The following is an 11,969-nucleotide window of genomic DNA, read 5'->3' on the forward strand; positions in this document are numbered from 1 at the left end:
TTTATATATATAAAATCTTATTTTTATGCAATTTCATCTCTTTACATTATGCAATTTATTTTTCTTGCAATTAGGATAGTTTAATTTATACAATTTAATTTTATGCAATTAGGTTAGTTTAAATTATGCAGTTTAAATTTATGCAATTAGGATAGTTTAATTTATGAAATTAGGGTAGTTTATTTTTCTGCATTTAAATTTTGCAAGTAGATTTAGATCATGTCTAGCTAAGCATCCCTTCTAGGGTTTGCGATGAAGCTAGATCATGAGTAGGGATTTTACATAGGGTTCTTTCTTTTTCTTAGGGTTTTTTTTTCTTCCTCTTTTGCCAAGAATTTTTGATGAACTACAGTTGGGTCAGAGTCCCTTCATAGTTCATGCTTGATTCAGTGCATAGGAGGAGAAAATCCTAAGGGATCCTAGTTACTACTCCCCTGTAAAGAATCTTGATGGGTTATCGTTGGGCCTTAGTCCCTTCATAATCTATGCTTGGGAAAGACAAGAGGAGTAGTCGTTAGGATCAATAAGAAAAATTCTAGGTAGAATTCCCTAATCTAGATCTAGTGGATTCAAAAACCCTAGATCCTTAGTATTATTGTCTTTAGCAAACAACTTTCGACTTTCGATTTTTGTTAAAGCTCGCTTGAGCATAGATTTGAAAATTATTTTTAAACCAAGTCTCTGTGGGATCGACCCGTACTCGCTGGTCATGCTACTCTGCACACCGTGCGCTTGCGGTTTTATTTACAAATTTTAAGATTTGCACATCAGTTATCCCCTGCCATTACAAGTCCATGCCAAAAGGGGAAGATGTGCAAATCTGAAAGGAATCTTGATTTAAAGCGAAGTCGTTCGCAATACGTCTACAGGTTTTTCAAATCTCAGGGCTGTAGAAGGTCTGCTCCCCATCAAGGTCCTCCAGAGAAAGAGTTGATGATCCCAATTGAAGGTCGATCTCTGGGCTGCTCTTCCCTCCTTGGTGACTCAGGTTGCGGTAGAGCCCTTGGCCGATCCTCTCTACCCTCAGATCGGCATCGAATGAATCTGTCGGGCTGACCTCGTCTGATGAGTTCCTCGATCTCATCTCGGAGCTGAATGCATTCCTCCGTGTCGTAGCTGTGGTCACGATGGTAGAGGCAGAACTTATTAGGATTGCACTTCTCGGGGTGCGTGCGCATCCTTTCTGACCTTGGGAGCTGCTCTCTGACTTCCATCAGCACCTGGGTTTTGATGCGTTGAGGGAGGCATAGCTGTGGAATCTTTCTGGAGGAGAGCTCCACCGAACTTGATGCTCTGGGCTTCTCTACCTGCGTGCTCGGGGAGGAGTCTGGGCACGCTTGTGCTCGGGAGGAGTTCGAGAACATGGTCGAGCTTCTCTCAGCTCTTTTTCGACTGCGGGCTTACTTGAGTCTCCCACCTGCCGCTCTCTCGCGGTCTCCTCATCCTTCATCTTGAAGGCTTCTTCTGCTCGGACGTACCCCTCAGTCCGAGCCAACAAATCAGCAAAATCCCTGGGGTACTTCTTTTCCAGGGAGAATAGAAGGTTGTTCTTCTGAAGGCCGCCTTTCAGAGCGGCCATCGCGACCGATTGGTCCAAGTTTCGAACCTCCAACACGGCGACATTGAAACGGTTAACGTAAGCCTGAATGGACTCCCCCTCCCTCTGCTTGATGTTGATGAGGGACTCCGAACCCTTCCGGGGACGTCGGCTGCTAACAAAATGAGCCACAAACTGGTGGCTCATCTGATCAAAGAAAAAGATGGTACCCGGCTTCAGCATCGAGTATCAGTTTCTCGTCGCTCCCTTCAAGGTGGACGGGAAAGCTCAACATAGGATGGCGTCGGGTGCACCATGAAGCAGCATCATTGTCTGGAAGACCTCCAGGTGGTCAACTGGGTCCGAAATCCCATCATAGCTTTCGAATTGAGGGAGCCTGAAGTTTGACGGGATCGGTTCCTACATGATCATTTGAGAAAAGGGAGGGTCAGTACAAATGTCCTCACCATAAGCGGGGGGAGCATGGCGGAGTTCTTCGATCCGTCGGTTCATCTCCTGGAGCCTCCGATCCAGGAAATCCTCTCGACTACGGGTCTCGAGGGTCTTCTGGCAGAATGGAGGTAGAGATCTTCCAAGGGTGGAATTGTGATCTGACTGAGGGCTCTCCACCCTCGGATTCATCTTTCCAGGAAAGACGGGGCGGCTGGCCCAAGTGGCCCATCCTACCATCGAATTTTGGAGTTCCAGCGACGTTCTTGCCAGTCGCACTGACGCTTGCGGCCATTGCTACTGCTGCATGGCCTGCACCACTTCAGCGAGGCCTCTGACTTGCTGGGCTAGTAGGTCGAATTGTTCTGCGCCAACCGTCATTGCCGGAGGAGGAGGAAGAGGCTGGGAAATTGGAGGTGAGGCCGGAGCCTGAGATTTGGCCACGAAGGCCGTAGATTGCCATGTGGATGCTTTGCGGGGAGGCATCGGGCGAAGATCTAGTAGGGGAAGGAGGAGAGGATGTCGGAGAAGATGATCGGAGGTGGTCCCATTGAGCACTCCTTTAAGAATAAGGGTACTGCGAAGACACAGCCCTTCCTCTAGCACCAATCCTGTTGGTGCAAAAATCCACCGACGTCGGAGAAGCTGGAGTCGAGGGAGCCGCGGTCACCGTCGGGACCTGCAAAGGAAGTCTAAACCAGAGTTGGGGGTGCTCCGGCAAGACCCTCCGACGCTCAAGTTAGTTCTCTGCTCAACAAGAATGGAATGCTCGAACGAAAATTTTAGCAGAGTTTTGAGATAGAAATTAGAGCTTAGAAAATAACGTATCTGGGGTCCTCCTTTTAAAGGTGGAGGGTGCAACAGACTGATAGCGATGTTTGTAACTGTCTGGCAGTGGGCCGCTCGAAGCCAGGAGGAGTTTGTTATGAAGAGTAAATGGGTGGGATCGTGGCTATCACCGTGACCCACCACGTGGAGCCTGTTGCGGAGAGTGGAGCGGCTCCCGTAGGAGTCCAGATGAAGTCTTCCTGCAATTTGAGTCGGGGATGAAGTCCGGCTCCTGTAGGAGTCCGGATGAAGTCTTCCTGCAGCCGGAGTCAGGGATGAAGTCTGACTCCCGTAGGAGTCCGAATGAAGTCTTCCTGCAGTCAGAGTCGGGGATGAAGTCTGGCTCCCATAGGAGTCTGGATGAAGTCTTCCTGCCGCTAGAGTCGGGGATGAAGTCCGGCTCCCATAGGAGTCTGGATGAAGTCTTCCTGCAGTCAGAGTCGGGGATGAAGTCCGACTCCCGTAGGAGTCCGGATGAAGTCTTCCTGCAGCCAGAGTCGGGGATGAAGTCCGGCTCCCATAGGAGTTTGATGAAGTCTTCCTGCAGTCAGAGTCGGGGATGAAGTCTGGCTCCCATAGGAGTCCGGATGAAGTCTTCCTACAGTCAGAGTCAGGGATGAAGTTCGGCTCCCGTAGGAGTCCGGATGAAGTCTTCCTGCAGTCGGAGTCAGGAATGAAGTCCGGCTCCCATAGGAGTCTGGATGAAGTCTTCCTGCAGCTGGAGTCGGGGATGAAGTTCGACTCCCGTAGGAGTCCGGATAAAGTCTTCCTGCAGTCGGAGTTGGGGATGAAGTTCGATTCCCGTAGGAGTCCGGATGAAGTCTTCCTGCAGCCGGAGTCGGGGACAAAGTCTGGCTCCCGTAGGAGTCCGGATGAAGTCTTCCTGCAGTTGGAGTCGGGGACGTAGTCCGGCTCCCGTAGGAGTCCGGATGAAGTCTACCTGCAGTCAGAGTTGCGGATGAAGTCCGGCTCTCGTAGGAGTCCGGATGAAGTCTTCCTGCAGCCAGAGTCGGGGATGAAGTCCGGCTCCCGTAGGAGTCTGGATGAAGTCTACCCGCAGTTGGAGTCGCGGACGAAGTCCGGCTCCCGTAGGAGTCTGGATGAAGTCTAGCAGGTAGAAACTTGGGTGGAGTCCGTCCGTTGTGAAGAATCCAGTCGACGCTGGTGGGGGTTTATCCATCGACAGAACTTGAGAATGTTGTAGAGGTTCGGCCACCGGAGAGGTTCGGAAAGATGTCACCGAAGGTCGGAAGTCGGTAGAATCCCTGGAGGGTCACTCCTATCACAAACTTCGGCTGGGGGGGTATTTTATACCCAACAATATCTAAGTCCCATCTTCTTAAAGTGGGCTTCGATCTTCTGCTGGCCTAATGGCTTTGTCCATGGGTCTGCCACATTGTCTGTGGAGTCGACTCTCTTAACCTCGACATAAATATTTTCGAGGTAATCACAGATCAGATGGAATCATCGCTCGATATGCTTGGACTTTTGATGAGACCTTGACTCCTTAGCTAGAGCTATGGTGCCATTATTATCACAGTAAAGAGGGATGGCATCCGATGACATCACTCCAAGCTCTGCAGCAAACTTCTTGTACCAGAATGCCTCCTCCGCAGCTTCCGATGCAGCAATATACTCTGCCTCCATGATGGAATCAGCAATCATCGTTAGCTTGGAACTCTTCCAGCTAACTGCACCACCATTGCAAATGAACAGACTCTCAGATGTCGACTTTCGATTATCTATATCAGACATAAAGTCTGAGTCTGTAAATCTCTGAACCTGGAGTTCTCCATTCACAAAGACTAGAAACATATCTTTAGCCCTTTTCAAGTACTTAAGGATATATTTTACAGAAGTCCAGTGCTCTTCGCCTGGATTCGACTGATATCTACTTGTGATACTCACAGCATGGACTATATCAGGTCATGTACATAGCATGGTATACATGAGGCTCCCTATTGCGGAAGCATAAGGGATCTTGCTCATGCGTTCAATCTCCTCAGGTATGCTAGGGCACATCTTCTTGGAGAGATGAATGCCATATCTAAAAGGTATTAAATCTCTTTTGGAGTTTTTCATGCTAAACCTTTTTAGCACCTCCTCTATGTACATCTTCTTTGAAAGTTCCAGCATCTTTTTTGTGTTGAAAATAGTATCCCAAAGCCAATCGTCAGTCTATTGATGGTTGTGCTCCTTTTGTATTAGTATATAAATTATAAATAAATAAAAGTTATTTTGATATTTTTCATTACAAATTGTTTCATCTTCTAGTGAACTCCTGTGTTGTGGTGAAGTCCTTAGGACTATTTAGACTCGATAAAGGAGGATTTGTCGTTTAGTCCTTAAACCTGTTCGCGACCAAATAATACATTGTTACCAAGGACAACAATGTTTATCGAGCATAGGTTGTTGTGTGCCATATAGGTTGGTTGTCCTCTTAACCAAAGAGTGTGGAGACACTGGTATGGCATACAGGTGAGATGTAAGAGTACATCTGCACTGAACGTGACCGACTTTGGAGCCTTTTCTGCTGTCAAGATTTGCTCCGATAGGATATGGGTATAACTATCCCTCTGACCTGAGACCGCCACAGTGACTTGCAAGCAACTCACTGCACTTAGGCACTGGACTACCTGAATTTTTAATTCAGTGATGGAATGATGCTGGGTGTAGTCAAGTACTTGACTTATCGGTGCGTGTGTCAAGATAAGATTGACCACTCCAGTTCTGGAGCTGTGTACAGTCATGTTTCAATTTAGTAAAACTTGGCCAGGGTAGTCCAAGTGAGGAGTCACAGGACTGTTTGAGTTGAGCACAACTTGGATGATCTAATCAGGGTTGATAGTTTAACCCTGAGTCGTCCTAGACATAGGGGTCAAAAGGGATGAATTATACAGTAACCATATTCATGTAGGTTCTGAGTATTGTGATTGTGACTATTCGACCTATTCGGATGTCAGGTACCATTGCTAGATGGTCACTTCAATTAGTACAGGAATTGGTTCCTGTGCTACCTGCTTAGGTTCGAACCTGTGGGGTCACACATATTAGAGGTTCCTATCTGATCTGATGGCTGATGAAGAGTTCTAATGTTCGTGGACTATGAGTTCTATATGTCTGAGATTTGTAATCGAGAATCAGGATTCTCTGATCATGAGCCCCACACATTTTGGGTACCGGGGTCAAGAGTTCCACTGGTTTGGGATTTTTCGATCAGAATTTATATCGATGAATTCTGATGTCCGATTGCCCATCAGATTTGGACTCAATATTTATGAGAGATTTAATTAGTAATTTGATTACTAATTAACTCAATTTGATTGAGTAATTATTTTTGGATCAAGTTCAATTGAATTGGATTCAGTTGGGTTTGACCCGATTAGGTTAAGAGTTGACCTAATCATCGAGATGGTTTGGTCCCTGATTTGATCAGGGGTTGGGCTTAGTCAATTCTTAATTTGATTAAAATTTTATTGAGCCTAATTAAGCCTAATTAAGTTGGATTTAATTTATTTTAATTATGCTTAACCTATTTTGATTAGGTTGGTTCAATTAAGATTAAACCACCATTTGAATTTGAATCCCTGCGCCACCTCATATCTCTGCGCCCATTTGAATTCACGAGAAGAAACTTCTCATAAATTTTCTCTCACACAAAACCCTTCCCACGCCCACTCTTGTGCACTAATCTTTGGATAAAATTGATTAGTTAGCCATTCAAATTCAAAGCGTGTTTGAATTTGAATGGATAACTTATCCCTTGCACCTTCATGCTTATCCATCTTGTGCGCCACTTATCTTACACGAGAAAGAGTTTCTCGTGAAACCTTTCCATGCACAAAGCAGCCACACACCTTCTCTTCTCATACCCAAGTGGATAGGGATGAGTTGGTTTGCATTTGAATTCAAATTTGATTTGAATTCAAATGTGCAACCACTTATCTTTATCCTCTTACGCGGATAAGACACGTTTTGAACTATTTTAAAAAAGATAGGGAGGTGGGGCATGTGTAAAAATTTTTTGAGAGAGAAAGTGGGGTGTGAGGAACCCTTGTACATGAGTAGAAAGTCTAAAACTTCCGAGAGAAAAAGAAAGAAAAGAAAGAAAATTGGGCGCAGGGTTTTCAGTGTGTTCCCTAGGATTTTAGCCTGGGGTTCGGGAAGTGAGAAGGTGAGCTACAAGTGTCGTGAGCCCACCAAATTTTAAGAAGAGATTCATCAACCTCTCAAGCACATTTACTGATGATTCAGAGCATCTGAGGAGTCAACAGACATCGATCGAAGGAGTTCGATCAGCATCGGTCGTTGAAAGGGCTCTACAACGAGCTAGCACTCGTGAGAAGCCGATCAGACCGGAAGCTTCGTGTGGATGATCCATAGAGGCCAGACATACTGTGTGGCTATATTGTGATGATCAGATCCTTCCAACGGTAGTCAGATTGCGACGATCGACTATCCGCACAAAGGTATTGTGTTCTGAACACAGAACAGTAAATTATTTACTGTTCAAATTTGAATTTTAAATTTAAATGCATGCATGCTGTATATCATATTTAGATCCTAGTGTAGGGTAAATATATATTAATTAATTAGATTAATTAATAATTTCACTGTAAAATAGTAAGTTTGAAAAAAATTAAAATTACCATTTTACCCCTGCACTAAAATTTTGCTTCAAATGGTATCAGAGCAGGTTCTAAGATATGATATATAAATTTGCATGCATAGATTAAGTTGTAATCTAAAAGTTTAAATTTAAAATTTGAAATTCAAATTTTAAAATTTGAATTTTGAAAGTTGTTCGAAATTCAAAATTCAAAAAATTTAAAATTCAAAATTTAAAATTTAAATTTTGAAATTTAAAATTTGAAATTCAAAATTTAAAAATTTGAAATTTAAAATTTAAAATTTAAAATTTGATTAAAATTTCAAATTTGAAATTCAAAATTTAAAATTCAAAATTTGAAATTCAAAAATTTGAAATTTAAAATTTATTTGAAATTTGAAATTCAAAATTTAAAATTTGAAATTTAAAATTTAAAATTTAAATTTTGAAATTGATATATTTAGATATACTTGATCCAAGTAGCAAGTAATCTAATTGGGTTGGTTGCCATAGCCGTCCGATCATAGGAGAAAAGTAGGATTTAAAGGTCCTCTCCTCCCATTCGATGGGATCTCCTATGGCGGTAGGGGTGTCGCTGTAATTATATCCCATGCAGATGAAGCAGCGAAAGAATTTAATTGTAAAGGTTCAATTGTAAAATTTATCATGAATATGTTAGATTAGATCTAAAGGAATATTCATGATTTATTTTGATTGAGTTATTTTTTGTTATGTAATTAGCAATAGGATTGCTATTTATGAAATATGCTGATCTATTTGTGAAATGAGTCAACATATTTGATGAACAGAAAATAAAACCTTTCAAATTTAAAAATTATTTTCGAAAAGCCAAACCCTGACCCATCAGTCCAAATACTTAATTAAAAGAATTAAGTGTTGTCAAGTTGGTCTAGAATTGTGAATTAAGACCTAAAATAATTGCATAAACTTGTGGGTCAATGGGTTAGATGGATTAGGTCCATAATTGAGTTAGACCTAAGGTTAGCTTAAAGAAATAGACTAAATTAGAGTAATTGATCAAATCTAATCAAAAGTTGAATTAGATTAGGTCAAGGACACTCTAGACTCAACGCCAATAGTTGTAGTTGAATGGGTCCATGTCTTTAACTAGACCAAGATGGACTTAATTTATGGCTACGCGGTGGAACCCTATTTACTAAGTTGATCAAATTAAAACTAATGAACCGATTGGTGTCTAAGGTAAGTTCGGCAGTTTGACCAGTGGTTCTTAAGTGGGAGCTACTCGCATTGATTCGATCTCTGATGAGTTAATGGCATATCTCCACCACTGATCTCACTTACCTGGCCAACCTGGTGAGTTAGGTTTTGATTAGATCACTTGATAATTAGGGCTCATCCATGTCATTAGAAAAATCAGTGTGACTAATTTAGGTGCTCCTAATGTCGGCTTTAATTAAATCCTTTTTAATCTGACTTGGTGAAGTCAGTGGGAGGATTAAAATTGGCTGGTTAATTTCTTCTCTTCTATCCTTTAATAAAATTCTCAAAAATTATTAGATCCCTAAAATGATTAAGTTATAGTGATAACTAAGTCATAGCCTCTCATTAAATGAGTGATAATGAGTCTATTAGTTTAATAATCATTGGAGGCCCAAAGGCCTGGTGCTTATTGACTAATGGAATTATCATTCATAGTATGATAATTTGGTTGAGTCTTTCTGATGGTGGTCAGGTTGGCCAGCCAAAGTCGGGCCTGATCATTTATTGGTCTGATTCACTAAATCAAGTCATGTTAATGGTTGGATCTAACCAGATTTTTTCAGTGGAGGCCAAAGCCTACTGATTAGATTCTGGGGCAAAATAAATTACTAGAAGTTGTTTAGAGAAACAACTGGTTATGAACCTACCCATAGATGCACATGGGTTAACCAATCAAAGTTGGGCTCGTGTGTAGTCTGTGTGGATTCTAGTACCCACTAAAGAATTAAAGTAATTTCTCAAATTGGAGGTTGAGGCTATCGGTTCGTAAAAATATTGGGAGAAACTTTAGACTAAAGTCCAAGTCTTTGGTATTAATAATTTATATACTAATAGAGGTCTGGTTTTTCTTTATGCAGCTATGGCCACTACCCTGTCACTCCGATCATTATTAGATAATGACAAGCTCATGGGACCGAATTTCGATAGCTGGTATCGAAAATTAGAAATCATCCTTGAGCATGAGCGGATCCTTTATGTAGTAACAGATTCGGCACCTGAGGAGCCAGCCCCGAACGCGAGAGGGACGGTCTAAGACACTTACCAGAAGTGGCTCAACGATCGAACCACCGTTCGATACATAATACTGGCGGCAATGAATGATGAGTTTAGCCGTAGGTTTGAGAACGCCCAGCCATAGGAGATGCTTCAAATGTTGAGCGACTCCTTTGCCAAGCCTGACGATGTTGAAAGGCACAAAACTAGTTGTGCCATTTTCAATGCTCGGATGAGGGATGGGGCCTCAGTCACCGATCATGTACTATACATGATCGAAATGATTGAGCATCTAAATAAATGGGCTTTCCCTTGCACGAGCAGCTCGGTAAGGATGTGATCCTTAATTCATTGCCCAAGTCTTTCCTCTCCTTTCTTACTCATTTTTGAATGACAAAGCCTGCAGTGAACTACCACGGCTTGTTGGAATTGCTGCAGAACTTTGAGAAGGACCACCAGCTCTATAAGGAGTCGGTGAATGTTGTGGGAGGGTCTTCTTCTGATCGTCGACCCTTTAAGAAAGGAAAGAAGAACAAGAAGAAGAAGAACAAGAAGGTGCAGCCGCATGCTGGGACGTCTGCACAGGGTCAGACCAAGAAGTGCAAGCCCGACCAGAGCCAGGCAGAGTACTTCTTTTGCAAGAAGCAGGGGCACTGGAAGAGGAACTATCCTCTATACATTACATCCCTGGACCCAAACAGGCCGAAGAAGAAGTAAGGTAATTATATGATAATACCTTGTAATTTTTTTATTTATGATACTACTGCCTGGGTATTGGATACCGAAAGTCCTTATCATATTTGCAATTTGATGCAGGGTCTGCAGGTCAGTAAGAGATTTGATGATGGTGAGAGGTTCCTAAATGTTGGAGATGGAAGCAAAGTTTCAATTCTAGCTTTAGGAATCATGAACCTTGTAATCAATTCTCGTAATATAATTCTAAGTGAATGTCACTATTGTCCAAGCTTTTTATTAAATATTATTTCTGTAGGCCTTTTGGCCATATACAGTTATCAATTTTTAATAAAAGAAAACGTTTGCAATATCATTTTGAATGGTATTACAATGTTTGTTGGACAACTAGATAATGGAATTTACTTACTGTCACAGCCTGTTAATGTGGTTCAAACCTCCGGTAAATGCCTTAGAATAGATAATGTGTCAGATATCTACCTTTGGCACTGTAGGCTAGGTCATATCAATAAGAACAGGATAAACAGGTTGGCTCAAGAAGGAATTCTTGAAGTTGGTGATGTGAATCACTTCCAACCTGTGAGTCCTGTCTTCTTGAAAAGATGACCAAGTCACCTTTTACTAGAAAAGGTAAGCGAGCCAGTGAACTCTTGGGTCTAGTACTTTTTGATGTATGTGGACCCATGAGCTCAAGTGCAAGAGATGGATATTTCTACTTCATAAACTTCACAGATGACCTATCGAGGTATGGGTATGTCTATTTAATGAAGCATAAGTCGGAGTCATTTGAAATGTTCAAACTATTCTGAAATGAGGTAGAAAATAAATTGGAAAGTGTATTAAAACTCTTCGATCTGATCGAGGAGGTAAATATCTTTCCAATGAGTTTTTAACATATTTAGGGAAGAATGGGATTCTCTCTCAGTGGACTCCTCCTGGAACACCACAGCATAATGGTGTGTCTGAAAGGAGGAATCGGATCTTGTTAGACATGGTCCGATCCATGATGGAGTTTGCTGGTCTACCGATCTTCCTCTAGGGATATGCACTCGAATCAGCTTGTTACCTTCTAAATAGGGTTTCGAGTAAGTCTGTAACCAAAATGCCATATGAGTTATGGATAGGACGTAAGCCAGTACTCTCGCACCTTAGGGTTTGGGGGTGTCCGGCTTATGTTAAATATTTAATTATGGACAAGCTTGGACCTAGGTCTAACAAGTGTAATTTCATAGGGTACCCAAAAGAGACCAAAGGATATTATTTCTACCTAGCTGATGAGCAAAAGGTGTTTGTCAGCCTTAAGGTAATCTTTTTAGAAAAGGAGTTCCTTGGTGAAGGACTGTTGCCTCTAAGGTTGAACTTGAGGAAGTTCGGCAGCTGGAAAAATCGACACAAGTAGCTGAACCTGAAACCAGATTTGATTAGATTAGATCTAGAGCCCATTGTTCCTGTACCCTTAAGGCGATCTGATAGAGTACCACGTTCGGACAGATACTATGGTTTCTTGGTCCGGAACGGAGATCCTATCAAACTTGATAAAAATGATGAGGATCCAATCACTACATGGATGCAATGCAGAGACCTGATCTGAGAAATGGCTAGAGGCCATGAAATCCG

The sequence above is a fragment of the Elaeis guineensis genome, chromosome 3 (genome assembly GCF_000442705.2).
Source record: "Elaeis guineensis isolate ETL-2024a chromosome 3, EG11, whole genome shotgun sequence".
NCBI lineage: Eukaryota > Viridiplantae > Streptophyta > Magnoliopsida > Arecales > Arecaceae > Elaeis > Elaeis guineensis.